The sequence below is a fragment of the Girardinichthys multiradiatus genome, chromosome 12 (assembly GCF_021462225.1).
Source record: "Girardinichthys multiradiatus isolate DD_20200921_A chromosome 12, DD_fGirMul_XY1, whole genome shotgun sequence".
NCBI classification, from domain to species: domain Eukaryota; kingdom Metazoa; phylum Chordata; class Actinopteri; order Cyprinodontiformes; family Goodeidae; genus Girardinichthys; species Girardinichthys multiradiatus.
The window spans coordinates 44,923,199-44,946,736 of NC_061805.1; the positions used below are offsets into that span (position 1 = coordinate 44,923,199).

A 23,538-nucleotide genomic window follows, 5' to 3' on the forward strand; every position below is an offset into this window, starting at 1 on the left:
GAACACACTGAAGTACCTGTGTTTCTTTGTATCTATTGAGAAGTGAATAAGTGAGTTCAATGTTTAACTTTAAAAGCTTGAGTTTTCTTGCATGAATGAGAAAAGCGGTGTTCAGGAGATAAGGCATGAGCTGGTAGATAAATGAAACCAACACACAGAAACAGAAAATTTTTATTGATATTAAAATTCTGGTAATCCTGTTTATATTTCGACTGATCACAAACCATCATGATTCTAACAAAAACATATTTGTTGTTGTTTAAACCAAACCTTTTCTTTCTCATAATGTGGATCTAATGAAGTGATTTAAATAAAACAAAAGCTAGGTCATGGGAGCGCCATGGTGAGTAGAATCATCTTTTAATAGCAAAGCTGGTAGACTTACAGGCAGAGGCAGCACATGGAAGACAAAGAGGAAAACAGACATGGAGCAAGGCAGTAAACAGTCATGGAAAGGTTAGGCATGACAACAAGGATCACAGAGGCAGACATGGAGCATGGAGTGAACAAGAAGAGAGGTCAGTGGTCAGGAATGAAAACCACAAAGAATAAATACAGAGGCAGGGTGAAGAAATGAGCAATGACAATTAACACAGATGAGTGGGAACACAGAGAAATCCAGGAAAGTAACTAATATCTAAATACATAAATGAACCAAAAAACATAATCTACCATAAACAAACTGGAATAACCAAAACTAAAGAACATAAACAGGGAAGTGCAAGAAGCTCAAACACAGATGAATCATAGTTTGTGTACACTTGACTGAAAAAAATAAATAGTGAGTAAGTTCCAGGAAAGTATAGGCTGTATTAGTGAAACTTCAAAACATCATAAACCTATGTCCCTAATTATGATTGAAAGTCTATTTCAGCTTTTAGTTACTCTTAAAAAAAGTTTGTTGGTTGCTTGAAGATGCATGTATGAGACTGGGAGACTTCAGAAAGTATTCTTTCGGATGGGTTTCGCCACCCCCTATAAACACGTCATTATAAAATCATTTTGATTTCTTAAATCAGGATTAACTTCAGAGCTCCTGGGCAGTTTATTTATCTCACCCTAAATAATCGCTTCAATTCTGAATAAACTCAAACTTTCTCTTTTCAGCCATACATGTTTCATTTTTTCTTATTCATCTCATCCCTTCTGGGAGCTGCTAAATATCAGAGAGCCTCGATGGTCATTCCTGTTTTTTTTTTCTCTCTTGAATCCCTCTCTGGTGAAATAGTTATATCTCTCCATGTCTGTCACCCCTTTCATTTCATTGCAGGGTTTCTATCTCTCGGCATCAGTCTACTCACACTTTCCACAGGCTTCATGCATCCAAGCCTGTCACTTCCTCTCGTTCATTGGAACGAGAGGATTGTTCATGCTGAAGCACATCGGATGTGTTGCATATTCTTTTTATAAATTAGATGAAAAAGATTCTTCTGTGCCCCTCCTTGAACCGCCACCTTAACGTGGTGGAGGGGTTTGAGTGCTCGAATTATCCTAGAGGCTAAGTTGTCTGGGGCTTAAATGCCCCTGGTAGGTACTCCCATGGCAAACAGGCTCTAGGTGACGGGTTAGACAAGCGGTTCAAGAACCCCTCATGACGACTACGAAATCGAGGCACATGACGTCGCCTGGTATGGTGGAGCCGGCGTCCCAACCTGGAGCCAGGCCTGGGGTCGGGACTCGTCGGAGAGCGCCTGGTGGCTGGGTTGCTCCTCGCGGCCAAGCCCGAACGAGAGACCATCACCCAGTGGGCCCACCACCTGCAGGGGGAACCTTGAGGGACCGGTGCGAAGAGGATTGGGCAGCGGACGAAGGTAGAGACCTCGGCGGCCCGATCCCCGGATGCTTAGGCTGGCTCTAGGGACATGGAATGTCACCTTGCTGGGGGGGAAGGAGCCTGAGCTTGTGCGGGAGGTCGAGAGATATCGACTAGAAATAGTCGGGCTCGCCTCCACGCACAGCCTGGTGGCTGCTGCAGTGTAGTGTAATCTGTGGAATGCCAAGCACCTGTGTCTTCCCTGATATATACTGACTCTGACAAGCAGACGGTGCCAGATTTTTGAAAGCCATTGTGTGAGTAGATATCCAGCGTTCCTTCCTGTCTGATCATTGTTCTTGACCTTGCCTTGCCTTTTGGATTTATGCCTCTGCCTGCTCCCTGTCGGACTATTTGGATTTTGGTTGTCGACCTTGTTTCCTGCATCTGGTTTATGCCTCTGCCTGCCCCTTGCCTGACGCCTCTTGTTCCGATCGTTGACCCTGTTTCTGTCCTTGGACTATTGAGCCAGCCTAGCCCTCAGATTATTCAGCATGGAGTCACTTCTTACCTGTGCTGTGAAGATCACTGCCTGCTGCCCACTGAGGTTTCCCCTCTGGGTTTCAAGTTCTACTCAAGACAAAAGCAGGTTAGGGACTTTTCTGATCCCTGCAAAATCTGGAAAGACTACAAGTCACTGATCCCTCTTTCTGCCTCAGTGATTCCTGGAAGCTGTGAGGAGTATTACCTGTGTGACGTTTTCCTGTGGCTGAATAAACCTTTTAAACTTTCAGTACTGTGTCTGGCTGAATCTTGGGTCCGCCTTTTTCTGATTCATACCAGAAAAATCTGGCCAAAAATGGACCCATCGCCAGCACAACAGTGGCGTACCCACGTTGATGAGACCGTTTTCTGGTTGGGTTCCGGCATGGAGGAAATAATTTCCACATTACTCAGACCGGTCCATACAGCCGAAGCGTCACCAGTAGAAAGGCTGTTCTTAAGCTTCTCACTGTAGCTTCTCTTGGCTGCTTTGATTTCCTTTGTTAGTCTGTTCCTGGCCTGCCTGTACCGCGACCAATCTCCACTGCTGTGAGCTTCTTCCTTATCCCTGCGCAGATTCCAGAGGTGTGGAGTAAACCATAGCTTTTTGTTCCCAAAGGTGCAGAAGGTCTTGGTCTGCACACACATGTCCTCAGAGAAACTGATGTATGATGTCACCACATCAGTTAGGTGGTTTAGGTCAGTGGCTGAAGTTTCAAAAACAGTCCAGTCTGTGCATTCAAAGCAGGCCTGTAGCGTCTGCTTTGATTTCTCAGTCCACTTCTTAACAATGTGAACCTTGGGTTTGGAAGCTCTTAGTCTCTGTCTGTAGGTTGGGATGAGGTGGATTAGATAATGATCCGAAAAACCCAGAGCAGCCCTGGTAACAGCATAATATGAGTCCTTTAAAGCTGTGTAACAATGGTCCAGTGTGTTTTTGTCTCTGGTGGGACACTAAATATGCTGTCTGTATTTGGGGAGTTCATCGGAGAGGTTAAAATCTCCCAGTATTATGATGAAAGAGTCCGTGTATTTTTTCTCCACGTCTGTAATCAGCTCAGCGAGATGTTTTTCCGCGGCAGAAGTGCAGCCATGTGGTGGAAAATATGAGCCGATTATTATAAACGAGGAAAACTCTCTCGGTGAATAAAACGGTTTACAGATTATGGAAAATGACTCCAGATTCGGACTACGTGTTTTCCCCAGCACTTTTACGTCTCTGCACCAACCTTCATTTATATAAAAGCAGATTCCGCCACCTCGCCTCTTCCTCGATAGCTCTGCGCTGCGATCCGCTCTGAACAGCTGGAAATCCGGCAACAGCAGTGCGCGGTCCGGGATGTTTTCACTCAGCCATGTCTCGGTGAAGCAGAGAACCGCTGATCCGCGGAGGTCCATGTTTTTACCAGTGAGGAGAAGCAGCTCGTCCATCTTGTTGTTTAGAGAGCGGACATTTGCCAGGTGGATTGAAGGCAGTGTTGTGCGAAGTCCTCTTTTGCGGTGCTTTACCAGCACGCCAGCACGGTTTCCCCTTCGACGCTTTCGGCGCAGTATCCCATATAGCGCCGCAGCTCCGCTTGCCAGGAGCTCAGTAAACTTCGGATCGATGAAAGATGGTGAAGAAATCCCAAGAGAGGACTCTCTGATGTTGAGAAGATCCTCTCTACTGAATGAGACCACAGGATTGTGGCCCGAGACCACAGTACTGTGGCTCGAAAAACATAAAAACACACAAAATACAAAAACAAAGAGAGAGCGAAGCTCCGAGGCTGCCATCGTCGGCGCCGTCTTGGTTGGCGCCATGAACACTCTGTACTACTAACCATAATTGACAGATTTTCTAAGATGGTTCATCTGGTGCCCTTGGAAAAGCTTCCATCTGCAAAGGAGATGGGTGAGATATTGACCCGAGAAGTTTTCAGGCTCCATGGAATCCCTAATGACATTGTTTCCGACAGAGGACCCCAATTTGTGTCACGTTTCTGGAAGGAGTTTTGTTCATTGTTGGGAATTTCTGTTAGTCTTTCTTCAGGGTTTCATCCTCAGTCTGATGGCCAAACTGAGAGAGCCAACCAAGAAGCTGAAACCAAACTTCGTATATTATGTGAGTCTGACCCGACCAAGTGGTCACAAAATTTGCCCTGGGTTGAATACGCCATGAACTCTATGCATTCAAGTGCCACTGGTTTGTCTCCTTTTCATGTTGTGTTTGGTTTCCAGCCACCCATGTTTTCAGTTCAGGAAAGAGAAGCTAATGTTCCGTCCGCCCAAGCGGCTGCCCTAAGGTGCCAAAGAATATGGAGAAAGGCCAGGAGGTCGATGATCAGAATGTCACTGGTTCAGTCAAGAACGGCCAACTGGAGACGGATTCCTACCTCTAAGTACCAGGTGGGGCAGAAAGTTTGGCTCTCCGCCAAGGACCTCCCATTAAGGGTAGAATCCCGGAAATTGGCACCCCGATTTGTTGGACCTTTCCCAATCTCCAAGATCATCAACCCTGTCGCTGTACGACTGCGATTACCCAATTCCATGAGGATTCACCCCACGTTCCACGTTTCTCAGGTCAAGCCCTTCGTGGAGCCCCGACTTAGCAGACGGTGCCAGATTTTTGAAAGCCATTGTGTGAGTAAATATCCAGCGTTCCTTCCTGTCTGATCATTGTTCTTGACCTTGCCTTGCCTTTTGGATTTATGCCTCTGCCTGCTCCCTGTCGGACTATTTGGATTTTGGTTGTCGACCTTGTTTCCTGCATCTGGTTTATGCCTCTGCTTGCCCCTTGCCTGACGCCTCTTGTTCCAATCGTTGACCCTGTTTCTGTCCTTGGACTATTGAGCCAGCCTAGCCCTCAGATTATTCAGCCTGGGGTCACTTCTTACCTGTGCTGTGGAGATCACCGCCTGCTGCCCACTGAGGTTTCCCCTCTGGGTTTCAAGTTCCACTCAAGACAAAAGCAGGTTAGTGACTTTTCTGATCCCTGCAAAATCTGGAGAGACTACAAGTCACTAATCCCTCTTTCTGCCTCAGTGATTCCTGGAAGCTGTGAGGAGTGTTACCTGTGTGACGTTTTCCTGTGGCTGAATAAACTTTTTAAACTTTCAGTACTGTGTCTGGCTGAATCTTGGGTCTGCCTTTTTCTGATTCATAGCAGTCTTGTGTTGGGGTTTACCCCAGTGGATGAGAGGGTCGCATCCCTGCGCCTTCGGGTTGGGGAGAGGTCTCTGACTATCATTTCAGCCTACGGGCCGAATGGTAGTGTGGAGTACCCGGCCTTCTTGGCGTCCCTGTCGGGATTGCTGGATAGTGCCCCTCCCGGGGACTCCATTATTCTGCTGGGGGACTTCAACGCTCACGTGGGAAACGACAGTGACACCTGAGGCGTGATTGGGAGGAATGGCCTCCCCGATCTGAATCCGAGCGGTGTTTTGTTATTGGACTTCTGTGCTAGTCACGGATTGTCCATAATGAACACCATGTTCAAACATAAGGGTATCCATCAGTGCACTTGGCACCAGGACACCCTAGGCAGGAGGTCAATGATCGACTTTGTTGTTGTATCATCAGACCTTCGGCCACATGTTTTGGACGCTCAGGTGAAGAGAGGGGCTGAGCTGTCCACTGATCACCACCTGGTGGTGAGTTGGATCCGCTGGGGGAGGAGAAAGCCGGACAGACTTGGCAGGCCCAAGCGCATAGTGAGGGTCTGCTGGGAACGTCTGGCGGACCCCTTGGCCAGGGATGTATTCAACTCTCACCTCCGGGAGAGCTTTGACCAGATTCCGAGGGATGTTGGAGACATAGAGTCCGAGTGGACCGTGTTCTCCGCATCTATTGTCGATGCTGCTGCCCATAGCTGCAGCCGTAAGGTCTGCGGTGCATGTCGCGGCGGCAATCCCCAAACCTGGTGGTGGACACCGGCAGTAAGGGACGCTGTCAAGCTGAAGAAGGAGTCCTATCGGCTGTGGTTGACTTGTGGGACTCCTGAGGTAGCTGACGGGTACCGTGGGGCCAAGCGTGCCGCGGCCTGGGTGGTGGCAGAGACAAAAACTCTGACCTCGGAGGAGTTCAGTGAGGCCATGGAGAAGGACTACCGGTTGGCCCCGAAGCAATTCTGGCAAACCGTCCGGCGCCTCAGGAGGGGGAAGCAGTGCTTCGCCAACACTGTTTACAGTGGGGGTGGGGAGCTGCTGACCTCGACTGGGGACATTATCGGGCGGTGGAAGGAGCACTTCGAAGATCTCCTCAATCCTGCCATCACGCATTCCCTGGTGGAAACAGAGCCTGGGGACTCGGGGTTGGACTCTTTCATCACCCAGGCTGAAGTCACCGAGGTGGTTAAAAAGCTCCGCGGTGGCAGGGCCGTGGAACACTGGACCAGCTCTATACCCTCTACAGGGTACTCGAGGGTTCATGGGAGTTTTCCCAACCGGTCCACATGTGTTTTGTGGACCTGGAGAAAGCATTCAACTGTGTCCCTCGTGATGCCCTGTGGGGGGTTCTCCAGGAGTATGGAATTGAGGGCCCTTTACTAGGGGCCATCCGGTCTCTGTACAAGCGAGGCAGGAGTTTGGTTCGCATTGCCGGTACTAAGTCGGACCTGTTCCTGGTGCATGTTGGACTCCGGCAGGGCTGCCCTTTGTCACCGGTTCTGTTCATAACTTTTATGGACTGGATTTCTAGGTGCAGCCAAGGGCCGGAGGGGGTCTGGTTTGGGTACCAGAGGATTTTGTCTCTTCTTTTTGCAGATGACGTGGTCCTGCTGGCCCCCTCTAGCCAAGACCTACAGCATGCGCTGGGGCGGTTCGCAGCCGAGTGTGAAGCGGCAGGGATGAAAATCAGCTCCTCCAAGTCCGTGGCCATGGTTCTCAACCGGTAAAGGGTGGCTTGTCCTCTTCAGGTTGGAGGGGAGTTCCTGCTTCAAGTGGAGGAGTTTAAGTATCTCAGGGTCTTGTTCACGAGTGAGGGAAGAATGGAGCAGGAGATTGACAGATGGATCGTTGCAGCTGCCACAGTAATGGCAGCGCTGTGCCGGTCCCTTGTGGTGAAGAGAGAGCTGCAGCCGAAAAGCAAAGCTCTCGATTTACCGGTCGGTCTACGTTCCTACCCTCACCTATGGCCATGAACTTTGGGTCATGACCGAAAGAACGAGATCCCGGATACAAGCGGCTGAAATGAACTTCCTCCGTAGAGTGGCCGGGCACTAACTTAGAGATAGGGTGAGGAGCTCGGCCATCCGGGAGGGGCTCGTAGTAGAGCCGCTGCTCCTCCACATCGAGAGGAGCCAGTTGAGGTCGCTCGGGCATCTAAATCGGATGCCTCCTGGACGCCTTCCTCAGGAGGTGTTCCAGGCACGTCCCACCGGGAGGAGGCCCAGGAGACAGCCCAGGACACGCTGGAGGGACTATGTCTCTCGGCTGGCCTGGGAACGCCTTGGGCTCCCCCTGGAGGAGCTGGAAGAGGTGTCTGGGGAGAGGGACGTCTGGGTGTCTCTGCTGAGTGTGCTGCCCCCACGACCCAGTCCTAGATAAAGCGGAAGACGACGAGTACGAGTACACGATTCTTCTGTGATTTGAGTTAAAGAGGATCTTTAAAAGTCCTCTGGGCAGAGTCACATTTTCTAATCAGTAAAAGAGATGCTGTCTCTGATCCCCTAAAGCCTGCTCACACTAACCAAATACATTTAAAGATGGCCATTGCCATTTGTGATATGATTACAGTCACCTACATTCATGGGAGGTCTCAGCAAAGGCCAGTTACAGCAAATCACAAGGCTTCAAACAAGCTGCCACCGATCCATGGGTATTAGCTGATAATGCATCAAAGGGGATGAAGAGTCAAATGGCTGATTTGCTCCTGTGGACATTGCATTCATCATATTGTGAGGCTGAAGCTGCAGAAGCTGGCTGTCTGGACGGGCGAATAAAGAGAGGTGGTCAGTATCAAAAGTGACACATCAGAATGAAGTAGCTTATCTATGGAAATATATTTTTGGAAAGCATTTGTTTTTACTTTTTACTGCTACTAGGATGAATCAAACAATACAGAGTGAGGCATGGACTTAACATAAAACAGTGTCGCCCAAAGAAGTGAGCTCTCTGAATTGGTTTAACCACGATTTTGTCAATCCATTGTCACTGTTATTAAAGTGAACAAGTACAGTAGATCACAAAGGAGGAGGAATAAATTCTTATCTCTTGTTGTGTGTTATTGCATTTAGAGTGCTTTTGATTCAACCCTCCTTGGTGTGGTTAGGACAAATGTGATACTTAACAGCTTCTTTCAGTATGCATTTCTCCTCAGTGATGCTGAATACACGTTTACAGCCACTTGGCAGAACATTTTCTTACAGAACCAATTTCTAGAGCAACATGAATTTTGTCTGTGCATTTATGAGTGCACTGAAGAAGCAGAAAGGCAGCAGTATTCCGCTTTGACTTGAAAGAGATTTGCAGTAAATGAGCTCATCCATCAGCAGATGCATGTGGGGGACAAGGGGTGATGATGAAAAGGGGAGGGCTGAGGAGGAAGATGAAGAGGGACAGTAGGCTGGGGGGGAGGCTGGGGATGAACAGAGGCAGGACTGCTCAAAGACATGCCTCACTTGAAAATGTGATAGCTGTGGCATTTCCACAACCCGAAACAGAATTTCTTCTCTTTTTCATTGAATGCTACAGTTTGAAGGCTCGAGTTCAGACTGTTCCTTGTTGGGATCATGTGAAGATTGGCTATGTATCTAAAAAGTCGTGACATTTAAGAGGACAAACATGTCCTTTTCTGTAGCCACTTGTACCCTTAATTCAAGTTATATAACTTTTATCTGTTATTAATTTAAAAAAAACTAATCTCTTGAAATATAATAAACACGTTTCATGGGGGGCGGGCGGGGGGGTTCTGTGGATAAGTGAAGAAATGAAACAGTTACCCAGAAATGTGAAAGAATGGGTTAGATACCTATACAATAAAAAAGCACAATACACAAATTGGCCAAAAGAATGTCTTTCAAGGAATTGAATTCAGGTATTGCAAAGGAACTCTTGAAGCTTCAGCATACAAAAACATTTTGGCCAATTTCATGTTCCCAACATCCCAGAGTTTGTCCATAAAAACATAGATGAATGATTTTCATGTGGAAGAAGTTGACTGACCTGTACAAAGCCCTGACCTCAACCTGATAAAACCGCTTTGGGGTGAATTAGAGCAGGCATTAGAAAGTCCTTCTTGTCCTACATCAGTGTTTGACCTCAGAAATCCACTTCTGGAAGAATGGTCAGAAATTCCTTAAACATTATGAAAAGGATTCCCAGAAGGATAAAGCTATTATTCTTAAAAGAGTTGGCAGGCATCATATGAAAGTCTATGGATTAAGAATGGTTTCAGATATGTGTGAAGGCATGAACAAATGCTTTTGTGTAATGTTGTGTACATGTTTATCTTTTTAAAAATATATAATAAGGCAAGTGAACACAAGTTCATGATATTCATTGACAAATTTTATACATTTACAGGCAATGTTGGCTTTGCAGTGCAATACAGTAGATAGTTTTCAAACTTATTGAAAATGATATATCATTCATACCCTGAAGCTAGGCTTCATTTATCAGTAAAATATGGGGAATCTGGTGCTTTAATCTTGGCGATGAAGCATATTACCATACTGAAGTGCTTCAGATGACCTTCTTATTGGGCACAAATAATAACAGTTAAGGCTTAGTAACACAAGACTAAAACAAAATCTAGCAAGCCAAGTGAAAGTGGATTGTTATAATTTAACAAACCTTCTCTGGTAACTACAAATTGGTCAAGGCTGGTTAGAAGTCATTTGGAGATAGCTAAATAGATTTCCTTCCTAGGGATCTGGTGTTTAGAAAATGGGTAAATAAAGCTAGCACCAGTTGCTCAACTAGATTGTAGGAATGAGCAAGAACCTTGGGTGTAAATTATCTGCTTCACACCACCTGGTATTTAACTGTATGGCAATATACAGAGAAAGTCCAAGAGGAATTGATTTTGTATAGCTGAAATAAACAGAGAGAACAAATAAATATTTAGTTTTTATTTTGACATTTCTGAATATATTTAAAGCAAGCTTACAGAATTTGTTTGTACAAATTCCCAAAACCACACCATGATGGGTATGACTGATGTGAAAGTAACCTTTGAAGCCCTCCAGTGAAGCATTCATTTTGGTATTAAATATGTACCTGCATAAAATATTTCCAGTCACACTAGTCATGCATGCCTAAATTATGGTCTGCACAACCATCTAGTTTAATGTAGACTTCATGCATTAATGTAAACTAAAGATGAACATCATGCTGTAGTCCTTGAAATTAATGTCTGACCATCAGCATGTAGGAAATGTTCCTGTGTTAACAAATCGAGTCAGAAGGAGTTTAACTTTAATGCTAATCTTTCATATTACTTTTTGCAAAGCAAAGAGTTGCACCCATCTGATAATCAAGTATAGTTAAAGGCCTCTTTAATACTTGCTTCAGTTTCCATTAATTGATTTTATTTGTTTTGTTTGGTTGCTTAAATTTGTATCTTGGATTACCAATCGTTGTGTTTTAGCTATGTTTTTAGATTTATTCTGTAGAGTTTTTAATTTTGTGTTTCCCATTTAATTTTTTAGTCATTATTCACCTTAGCACATCCACTACCAGATTTTCTTTTGTTCTTTATATGTGTTAGTTTCCTATCTGCCATTCTTACTTTTATGCCTTGTTTGGCCATTTTGGTCTTCTCCCTTTAGGTACATCTGACTCTGAAGAACAGTTTTTTTGTTGTTTTTTTCATTTTGTTAAACTGTCTACCATCACACTTTTGCATGTGCTTACATCCTTTCCTCACTCTTTGCACATCTGTGCCAACAATTCTCAGACAAAGGTGCTGCATCCTGTATAGGCAGATAATGCAGCTGTAACAGCTGTAACCATAAAGAGACTCTATTTCTGCATTCTCCAAGCTAGTAGGACATTTTCAAAAACTCAACCAAATACATTTTTGCAAATTAATGCTAGTTTTTGTCAATAAGTCTTACATATAATATATTTCTGTTTTAGTTTATAGAGACATCTACAATTTTAAAGATTTAAATAAACAGCTGTTTTTATTGTATCTTATGTGATATTGCATTCGTATAAAACTATAAACAGTTTTGTGCATGTTATTCCTTGCACTCAATTTAAAAAATATGTTTCCCTTTCCTCCTCTCATAGGATCTATTCCAAGGTGACTGCAGACAGCAGACCATCCCATTAACAGGAACCCCATAGATTCCACACGGGGGAATAAAGTTGCACTGTTAATAATCATACCAGTACATTTGCTTTCCTCCTGCACTCTCCTTGCTGATTTGTACTTAAGAAAACATTGGTTTATCACTCATCCAAAGACCTATTTGTAACTAATTCTAGTTAATTATGTTGTGTATCAATTTCCTCATTGTCAATTTCAAAAGAGATGTCACATTTTTGACTACTGGATTTCCTTATAGGAAGTTCACATGATGATGCAGCTGAGTTCTGGTCAGAAGAGAAAAGGATAATAGCTTATTTTAGCTTATTTAGGATTGTCATCTTCTCTTTTATTGGGGCATTTTTGAGCCAAGGCTGGATAAAGCTCTCTTATGCAGGATGTTTTTGCATTAAACCTGTAGGTGGGCGGTACATAGCTGTGGAAAAAGTATTTGCCCTTCATAAAGTTCTTCTGTTGTTGTTTTTGTCACACTTATGTGAATCAGACAGAGATAAACAGAGCAAATACAGAAAACTGTTCTCATTTATTAACAGAAAAAGTCATCCAAACCAATGTGGCAGCCCTATGTTAAAAGGTTTTAAAATCATGAATTAACAGTGATTAACTTATTTTATTTTTATTTAGTTTTACTAACCATACACCCACCTGATTATTACCAGACCTGTTGAACCAAAAAGTCACGTCAATAGAACATGAAGTAGGCTAATAGATCTCACAAAGCAAAACTTCAGGCCCCAATCTAAAGAAATTCAAGAACAGACAAGAAAAAAAGTTAATGACAACCCAACATTTATTTCTTTAGGACATGGTTGAATTGCATTGAGTGGTGGAACTATGAAATTCTGCTCTCTTCCAGAAAATCCAGAATCCTAAGGTCTGGAGTCAATTTACCACTATTCAATTAGGGACACTTAGGTTACACTGCAGGACAATGATCCAAAGCACACTAACTCATAGGTCCAACTCATAATGGCAAAAAAGGTTTTTTTAAGGGGCCTAGTCAAAGTCTAGAAAAACAGACTGAAATATTAAACACATGCTGAAATTCAAACAAATGTGGTTAAATGAAAACAATTCTGCAAAACAAATTGGGCCAAATTCCACCACAGCAATGTAAAAAACTCATTGCCAGCTACTGCAAATGCTTGATGGTTGTTGCAATTTTGTACCCTGCAAGACAGGGAATGGGGAGTTTTGTCACTGCCAAAATCTATGGCATTTGGTCAGGTGTGTGCGCATGTTGCTGTAAGTATGTGTGCAAGCTCCCTAACCCCACCACAGGATGTAGAGACAACATCCTTTGGGGGCAGCCAAGGGTACATCCAACTGGCTGACATTTCTGACAGCGTCTGATAGAGCCCAGAGTGCTGAATTATTCATACAGGTGTTATGGGGAAAGGTTTCCATTTTCACAGAAGAAACTAACCCTTCATTGTAGCTATTTATCCATGCAAGTGAATACAGTAGTATTGATTGTGGACTGCGATAGCAAAATGGCAACTCATTCTCCACAGAACAGAGGTTGAATCTCATGGTTTCTGCTGCCTCGAGCATACATTTTACTTGTAATCAGACTGGTTTTGTTTTCCTGATCGGTTAGTTAAAATGTAATGGAATGAAATGGAAGTATTGAACAAACTGATGTCCTTTTTCGTGTAAAGTAATGTCAGATGTCAATATAGAATAGCTAAGCTTCTCAAACTCTTCATCACAACAATCAAGAATCAGTTAACAATAAACAGTGCATCATGGATGAGTGCACTGTGAAATTTCTGGAATTTTGCATTTTTATTCTTTTTTTTATTTCATTGCAGATGGAGATCTTGAAAGAAAATGAAAAATTATCATAATTAAAAGTAATGTTAAACTCAGAAAGCACAGGCTCTTGCTTTTGAAACAGAAACTGGACATTAAACAGTGCATCACTTGTTTTGTGTATTTATTGTTTGTCCATAGAATAAACAAAGAAGATAAAATAAATATACTTCAGAATTATACAATGTATATCAAAAATGTACACACCCTGTTCCAATATGTAGTGTTTGTAATGTAGAAAAATGAGACCATAATAAATCATTTTAAAACTTTTCTCAATTTTAATTTTAATACATATTTCCAGATAATTTAACTCTAAAGCAAACAAAACTGTTAGAGGTAATATACAAAAAAGGGCTGCAATGACCTGATTGCATGAATGTGAACGTCCTTAAATTATACTTTGCTGAACCACCTTTTGATTCAAATAATGTTTTTTCTTGAAAGGAGTATGTTAAGACCCTACATAGCAGCTTGTGTTTGATCATTCTTCTTGCAACATCTTCAAACAGCATGAAAGGGCATCTCTTGTCCACAGTCCTCTTCAGGTGAGCCAACAGATTTGCTATCAGATTTAGTTCTGGCCTTGGCTGGGCCATTTCATAGATTTAATTTAATTTAATGCAAGTTTTGATTTAATGTAAGTTATGATTTAAATGTATGCTTGGCCTCATTGTCTGCTGAGAAATAAAATCATCTTTAGCTTTCTTACAAGACACCTGAAGGTTAAGGGTCTAAACTGACCTGTATTTAGAACCGCTCTTAGTTTTATGACCTTTACAAAAACCTTAAATTCACTTGAAGAAAATTAAGCCCTCATTGTTATGTTGGGTTGCTGATTTTATGCCAAACATATTTTTTGAAATCGTGGCCTAGAACTTTTAGGTCTGGCGCCTTTAGATCACAAAACATTTCCACCACAAGGTTTTGTTAGATTTTATCCAGGCATAGATGTTTTCTTTGGAAAAACAGAATTCTGTTTTTCAACCTGACTCCTAAAGTTTGATATATGGAGAATAAAGGAGATTCCTCTCACTTGACAGAAATACCTGCAGCCACTTCAGTGTTGCTGTCTGCCTCTTGGCTGTACTTTCTGTTTACAGTCAGTAATGCTAGCTAATATGAGATAAAATGTCAGTCACCTAATCATTAAGCCCTAGTTTTACAAAAATTAAACCTTGTTTTACGATGAATTCCCTCTCACATATGTTGTGACCTAATCTGAACTCCTAATATAAATAATTTATGGCCACTCAAGGCAGAAAAGCTAGGAATAAAAATGTTAAAAGCTGTTATCGTTCTTATAAAAATCTAAATCTGCTGAAATCAGTATTGGCAGGTCAAAGCTTTGCAAAAACAAATCACAAATCTCTGCCCTCCACAATTTGGCTGAAAACCCGAATGTGCAGTCACTCTCTTCTTTCATGCAAAGAGAGAGAAATATGTTAATCCAGCAAATGATCCAGTGTGCAAAGTCTATAAGATAATTGTTAAATGTCAAGTTATTTTTCATATTTGCTTGTCTCCCTCCTTTTTTGTCTCAGTAGTCACCCTGAAGCCTAATGACGGTGTTATGGCTCCTACCCTTGCCTGCGCTGCTGTCATTTAAGACTGCAGCAGCTTGTATTGTCATGGTCTGCCATTTGCTACTGGCGAGGCTGACATGAAGCATCCCGTACTCTGCTGTCAACACTACAGTAAGTCCTTATTTTTGTTATCTTGTCACTAACAGATGTTTCTGACAAATTGTATTCTGCTGGTAGAAATTCAAACAGAATCAATAGATGAAATGTGTTTGCACACGTCGTACAGTCCTGTAGCTTGTTCATCACATCCAAATTCAACTAGCTGATGCCTTTCTTCATAAATTGGACGCTGAGTACACCCAAAGGGAATTATATTGTGATGACAGACAAGAAGATTTGAGCTGATCCACAGCACTCTGGTTTGTCTAATTACTGTAAAGATTATTCACCTTCCTCCATCCCTTAGCTATTTTGTTGCTTGGCAACAAGCACCAACTCAAGTGCCTTTCTGATCAGATCTGTTTAAAAAGTGTCCCTCTACAACAGCAACACCCAAACACTTCACACAAATGCCTACATTTTTTTATGTCTAAGTCTTTTTCTTATTTTCTGCAAAGTTTTCCTCCTAATTGCCATCTTGCAAAAGCTTGTCATTTGGCCAATTTCACAACGTGGCCCACTTGAATGACACAAAGAAGCATTTTCCACATAACGATCCCTTGCTTAATTTGCATGTATTTACAGGATAAATGGGAAGCTTTACTTCTCTGCCAATACTACAGCCAAAATCCTTTTAGGACAGATGCTAATGTTGCCAGCACTTTCACTGAATCGCGTAAAATAATCAAAATGATTTAAAAGTCATGTTTTAAGTTATAAAAGATGTAGAAATATTTTTAAATTCCAGCTTTGCAAATGTGGATCATGTAGCAAATAAAAAAATTATATGTTTATGTTTATGTAGCCTGAAATATTATCGTGGGTAAAAAATGCGTTATTAGGGACAGATGTTATAAGTTATCAAGAAAGCAAGAGGAACCACATCAGATCAAGATAAGTATATGGACTTCATGCTCTACAACTAAGATACTACAGGTTTCAAGTTAACCTGATGGCTATTAAACTAATAAATTGTATAAGTTTAATTTTAGCTGTTATAAACCTCTTAATAGCAAACTCTAAAAGTCAAGTTATGTTGGTGTTTTTAGCCATAAAAAAAAAACTATAGCAGTAAAGTTAAATAAACGTGACTCAAAAACAAAGAACAGATTGCTGAGACGTGTTAAGGTAAGATGCTTTATTTAATGTAAGATTCTTTATTAACAGCAGCACTGGTGCGGAACTGAGGTTGGTAGATGGTTAACAGGTAGGTACGGGCAAGGATTTTATCTGGAGGATTATGAATCAAGAGAGGGTAGTCAGGCATTGACAGCAGGTATTTTTGACTGTTGATCGTACTCATGGGTGCAGCTAAGTTACAGAAACAGGTGAGCTTTTTAAGTAAGTGGTATTGGCATTTTCTCTCATAAAGGTGACTACCCAGGTGGGTAATCCAGGGGAGGATACTACAGGAAGTCACCATAATGCTGAAGGCTTGTCTGGGGAACTAAACCAGAATCTGGACTGGAGCCCATAGAGACACAGGTAATAAAACTCAGGATGTTCACAAAGAGCAAGTGACAAGATGCTTGTGACTATGAATCTGAAAATATTATTTAATTATTATTATTAATAATTTAATATTTTATCAAATAATATTTCAGTTTGTTAAGGGTTGTCCTGTGAATACCAGCCCAGTAAGGCGATGGTATTAGGACAAAATAGAAAGGTGTGAGACAAGCTCTGACATTATTGAACAGCAAAACTCTGCACATATATGGAATGAATTCACACAATTTCTTAAAATACAAGAATTTATTAACAAAAATAAGTCAACTCAAAGTCAAACATATTTCAATCAACAAACTCTTTACTATGCTAAAACAATCCAATTAAACTACCAAGCAGAATTAAAGAATAACGAAGACTAATGGACTATGTACAATATAAACAAGTTGATTAAAGATGGTTAAAACCATGACCAAAAGAGTGATGCAACATTACCATGCTATGTTTATGTTTGAGAACCAAGGATTATCTTGAAGAATCTGGAAGTGAAGTTAAGTTAGTCTTGGAACTAACTTAGGCAATAATCAGCAACATCTAGACAACCATTCACAATGCAAGATCAGATAAAATATTATTTTAATAAAATTATGTTTTAAAGAATGATCTGCTGAATAAAACCAACCTTCTGGATGACTAATTCTCAACGGTGTTTCATTAGTTGCCTTTATTTATTAACATAATATTTAAAGAAATATTATTAAGGAAATGGTCAAATATTTAAGGAAGTATTTTGGAAAAGAGCCTAATCTTTCTGGAGAAATGGGGCTTAATGGTGTTTACTTAGTCACCCTTTAAATAAAGTTTGTCTTAACTTTAAAAACACACAAACACAGAACACCAAACTGAGCACTGCTAAGCAGATAGCCTGCTAGCACCAAGATAGCTGAGTTTCACACAAACAAAACTTCATAAAATGAAAAATGTTCAGATCATAAATCTTTCTCTATTACTCTGCCCAGACACCTAACCTGAGGAGTTGTCCGGGCGACGACCAAGTTTGAAGAAAGCTCTGTGAACAAAGGGTTAGCTTCCAGCTAACCGTTCAGCCCGCTGACCACACTGGACGTTACCACGGTGATGCGGCTACTGTTGTCCTTCTTTCAGACTGGGAAAACCGCTCCACTCGGCTTCGTAGAGACAGCGTCTCTGCAGGGAATTCTCTGGAACACCGTTTGCTTTTGTAGGCCTCAGAGAGAAAATCAAGCCAGGCGTGTACCTTAATTCCCGTTCATGAATGAATCTACCGGATATAAAGACAGTGATTTATTCCTACTTAACTTAGTGCATATGATCGGTGATCGTATGACACTCTCGGATCCAGTTGAAGAGTTATGTCTGTTTGCCAGCAAAGAGACATTAGCGGGCTGGGCCTCTCTGTCCAGGTCCCTGTGTGACCCGTGTAAAAGAGGCAGGATGTAGCAAGAGCAGTGCTTTTATTTGGACAGTGACGTCACAGGAAGTCCGCTGTTACCCCGTTTCCTGGCTGTGCCTGAAGTAGGTTAATGCAAGTTATTTTGAAAGTTCCAGGAAAGTTTGTGCTGGCCTTTCACGTTGTAACCATGGCTGTGGTTCCCAACAATTTCAATGTTTTCTTTTTTTTGCCATGAGTCAGATCATTTCTACTGTGTGTTCAACATTGGGATTGTTGATAACTGTTAATAACCCCCATTGTCAAAGTTCCTCCAGCAGTGACTAGCATACTGCCAGTGTACTGTGGATGAGTGTTGTGAAAAGGAAAAGAAAGAAGTGTACAGTATATATGCAAAATATTTTTGAACTAGCAATTGTACAAAACATTAGTTTTAAATAACCCCAAAACCCTTCCTGCTAAAACTGTCCTCCTGTGCATTTAACCTTTTCATAAGTTACAATAAAGGTACAAAAGAAATGTGTTGCACAGTCTGGACCGACATACTACAGTTTTTCCTTTTTTTAATGGTTTCCTAACAGATTTCATTATTTACTTACTTCCTGATAATCCATTGATTCTCCTGACTGCCTTTTAATTTTGTCACTCCAGTGATATCACTTTTATTGTGTCCCCTTTTGTAAGTTAACTTCTCTTTCTCTTTTCTGCATGTAAATATTACACATTTAACTTTAGCTTGATTCTAGCGCATTGGTAATGCTGTTACATATACATATATTGTGCTTCAAAGGTCAGCAGGAACAAACTTACTTGCCATTTTAAAAATATCAAATTTTTAGAACAACTTCTTAACTAAAAAAAAAGAATCACTTCAGCACAAAGCGCTAGCAAAATCAGTTATGACTGAAGCAAGGTCACTGAGCAACCTCCCACACTCTTGGCAGCATGCAGCTACTCCAGGGAAAAAAACTTTCTCCACATTTTAAGCTACGGGTCATTAGCAATGCTGATAGAAACACATTTTAATTAAGAACTGTTGCATTCTGGACTATGTAGACCCATCAAAAAATTAATAAGTAATATCAAGGGTGTGGTGGTATGCAAATAGAACAGAAATGCCTCCCAGCTAAATGGGTGCACTTGGTGTGTCTCAACCCAGAGTTTTATCAGCATGCAGAAACAGAAGTGCTTTGTGCCACCTTCCAAGGCTGAAGTGCTTCGCTCCATTTGTGTGCGAAATATAAACAGCCAGCTGCTTGTCAGACAGCAACTAAGAACTGGAGCAGTACAGAGCTGGAACATATGAAGCTTTTTGTGCTGGCTTTCAGCAAAATAAAAAAAATGTTTCCTGGAGAGGAAAGCCATAAGCAGATCATAAGCATTTTGAAAAATGTACTTGACCCTGAGCCTCATCTATCTTACAACAGTCAATGATAGTAGCTCAGGAAAACCACAGCAGTCAAATGATGTCTAATATACATTGAGTTGATGTTTTTGCTGATATGAAACCACATTTAAGCATCTCTTTCCACATTTGACACTGTCAATACCAGCATTATTGGAATCCTGCACACTCAAATTTGTAATTAATAAGGCAAACTAGATTTTCTACTAAATATTAGGCGGTCTAGTTCACCAAACTGTTGGTATTGTTGTTTGTTCTTTAGTTTGGTTGAGCAGTTTATTTAGGTTTATTTACTCCTGCTTAGTTTTGTTAGTTTCTTCCTCCTGGTTTAAGACCCCTTTTTTGTTATGATTTATCCAGTTGCTTGTTTTCCTTGATATTGGTTGTTCTTTCCCACCCTTGCTCCTTAGTATAGTTCCTCATGTCCCTGTTTTGTCCAGTTAGTGCTCCTTCCAGATTTAGTTTTGTGTTTCATGTTAGGGTTTTTTTTTATATAAGTTTCCTTAGGTCTGTTTCCCATTAGTTTAGCTTTCCCCCCATGCCCCTGATTAGTTCTTCCTAGAGTTACCATTTACGTTAGCTTACGTCCTGCCAGTTACCTGTCAGATTCCTCGATTCTCCTGTCTTGCTCCTGCATTACTCCAGAATCCCTGTCTACCTAGCTCCTGTTCAGCATATTAAGTTCTTACCACTTGTTTACTGTTTCCTGTACCCCTGGTCTAGAATCCTGCATTGTTTAAACCTCCAAATAAATATGAAACAAAATCTTACCTCATGGTTCCCGGGTATCTCCTTGCAAGCTGGTCCGACCCAAACCCACCCCATGACACTTTCTGCTACAAGAAGGCAAACTATTGCTGAAGTTATTAGGAAAACCTTAGCTGTGCTACCTTTGCAGGTGTCTTGGCAAAGTGACCTCAGAAGTTGCTTTATTGATCCACAGCATTAAGACAAAGGTAATTATGTGTGGAACATGGGGGAAGCCCAGTTAACAATATTTGTGTAAAAGGTAAGGGTTGAAAGCCAACTCTGCATAATCAAATTATTAATCTGGTCAAACATAATAGGTTTCCTCCATAATGCTCCAGTTAAGTGTTTTATGTGCTCAGGTTTAGACATGACTTGATATGAGGTTTTATGTGTGTGTATATTTTTCAATTAATTCATATAGGTCATATAGGTAATTAATTGTTATTTAAGGCACACCATGGATTGTTGAAAGATACCAAACATTTCACATCATAGAGGACACAGAGAAGTTCAGGTATGAGGAACCCACCTGTTGTTAAGATGAATCATAGAGAGAAGATGTTAAAGTAAGCGTCTGTGATATACAGTGTTGTGCCAGTTTATCCTTAACAAGAACTAGTCTCAAATAAAGTTCAGACAGGCTTCAATTAATTAATTAATGTTCATCATTTACCACCGAAACATCTTGAAATATGTTCACAGCTCCAATATGAACTAGTTATCATTTATTTATCATATATTGTCTGAAATAAACATTAAAAATATAAATGTAGGCCATGACATTATTCTCCATTTAGTATACTGGTTATGTCATCTCCTATTTGTAACTTGCACTACGTCGTTTTATACTCTCATTATTATATTATATTTATTACTCACATAAACAGTATTTTATAATTTATTTAACTGTTATATTAACACCTGCTCCCATTCCTACATTTTAATGGCTTTACGATCAGAAAACAAAATAAGGGACATTGTGACTGAAAAGCAGTCTATTTGGACTACATTTCTAATTTCAGTCAGTTTTAACTCTCATAATGCCATCCCATCATCGCAAATGGGATTTGGCATGTTTTTTTTTGTTTTTGTTTTGCCCTTTAAACATTATTGCACAGTCAAAACCATACAGTAATACTGATTAACAGCCAGATACTGAATGTCGATAACTTGGAAAAAGGGGCTGAAACAGTCAGTCATTAAATTTTTTTTTGATATTTCTACACCCATAAAATTTAAATTAACCTGGGTGACCTATATGCAATTTTGGTCATAAGGGAGTTAAAACACTACAGTGTTTCCAGTTTAATCCAGTTTAATCCGTTGTTTTAATAGTTAGGGCGTGAGCATTAAGTTTAAATGCCTCTAAGCAGAAGGCATTATAGTCAAGTGAGGGGCAAGGCAAACATCAAAATTGCAGATTGCAAAAAGTGAATGTTTCACAAAGACACAAAACAGCCACCGAGCTGACCTTGAGGGAACGGGGTGGTTTCTTTCTGCAAGTTTTCTCTAAAGTTTTCTCCTGAAAAATGCATTGGAAATCATTCGCTCACCTCAAAATAGAGCCTTGTTAAATAACGTTGGGGTGAGCTACACTTACTTCAAGATTTGTATGTAAAAAACAGCTTATTCAGATAAATATTCTTAAAAAAGTGAGTCACACACATTCATGCACTGCACAGGTTAAATATTATATTAGTTGTAACCTCTCGAGCGCACACAGGGCTCTACTGTGTGTAAAATACATGCCTGAGAAGAAGATGACACACGGTCCGGACTGCTCCTAAACCGGTCCCTGCCCCAACCAGAAGTCAGATAGTCATGGTCAGTGGTGGTTCCAGGTTTTCCAGGGGGTTCAAGGTGGGGCCAGGGTTATTTCCATGGATTAACAGGAAAAACAATTAAATAAAAGAGGGCAATATTTAATATGTGAATTTATTTGGAGCACCAACAAAGTGAATTGCTCCTGTCATTGTGGTTGGAAATGTTTTAAAATTAGGCTGCACTGGTGGATCATTCTGCACTTGCTGAAAGGAGACAAATCTCTTATAGAGTGGTGTGAAAAAGTGTCTGCCCCCTCCCTGATTCTTATTTCTTATAAGTGTTTCAGATCGTCAAACAAATTTAAATATTAGTGAAAGACAACACAAGTTAACACAGAATATGATTCAATTGGCTTCAGGACAGGACTTTGACTAGACCACTTTAAAGTCTTGATTTTGTTTTTCTTCAGAGGTTGACTTGCTGGTGTGATTTGGATCATTGTCCTGCTGCAGAACCCAAGTTTCAGCTTGAGGTCACAAACAAATAGCTGGAAAATTTCCTTCAGCATTTTTTGGTAGACAGCAGAAATTCATGGTTACATTTATTACAGCAAGTCTTCCAGGTCCTGAAGCAGCAAAACAGCCACAGACCATCACATTACCACCACCATATTTTACTGTTGGTATGTTGTTCTTTTTCTGAAATGCAGTGTTACTTTTACACCAGATGTAACGGGACACACACCTTCTAAAAACTTTGGCTTTTGTCTCGTTAGTCCACGGAGAATTTTCCCAAAAGTATTCAGGATCATCAAGATGTTTTCTGGAAAAATTGAAATGAGCCTTGATGTTATTTTTGCTCAGCAGTGATTTTCGTCTTGGACCTCTGCCACGCAGGCCATTTTTGCCCAGTCTCTTTCTTATGGTGGAAACATGAACACTGACCTTGACTGAGGCCTGCAGTTCTTTGGATGTTGTCGTGCGGTCTGGGGGCTATGGCGTTCAATCACTTTTTACATAGGGCCATGTATGTTTAGATTTTTTTCTCCCTTAATAATGAAAGCCATCATTGACAAAGTGCATTTTGTGTTTCCTTGGGCTGTCTTTGACGAATATTTAAATTGTTTTGATCATCTGAAATACTTAAATGTGACAAACGTGCAAATGAAAGGAAATCAGGAAAGGGCAAATTGTTTTTACACCACTGCATGTTCCACTTCAATCTCAGGATTGACAGTCTCTGTTTCTGTTCTCTCAATCTCACCTTCCTCTCCAATCAACTCCTCTTTCTCTCTTTCATCCTGCTCCTCAGCTCCTTCATGATCCTCATCCTCCCTCTCTCAACACTGTTCTATGTTACCAGTGGCAAACAAATGACGTGATGTCCCCTTTTCTTTTCATGACCACTGATGTTGTTCCCGGTCCTGCGAGAAAGTAATAGATTATGTCTAATTGGTACAAAACTGTGATCCTATCTCAATTTGGCTAAGGCTAAAAGTGGAATGTCTTCTTTGATTTACTGTTAAAGTAAGATTATGAAGGAAAAAAATGTAATCAGTTACTAACCCTGTAAGAACTGGATTAAGAGCATGTTAAAACAATGAAGGCGGATTTTGTTGCAGTAAACAACAGTAACATGAGATTATGTGCCAAACATTGGCGTCACGAAAACAAATCGTATTGCCTACTTC

At 41.1% G+C, this 23,538-nt stretch overlaps 1 long non-coding RNA gene across 1 annotated transcript; it reads left to right on the forward strand.

Annotated features, from left to right (window-relative positions):
* The first annotated feature begins 346 nt into the window (after window positions 1-346).
* LOC124877580 lies at window positions 347-15,043 on the forward strand. The gene is made up of 3 exons (XR_007040568.1): window positions 347-518; window positions 13,814-13,914; window positions 14,911-15,043. It is a non-coding gene; the product is annotated as an uncharacterized LOC124877580 (long non-coding RNA).
* Window positions 15,044-23,538: the final 8,495 nt, after the last annotated feature.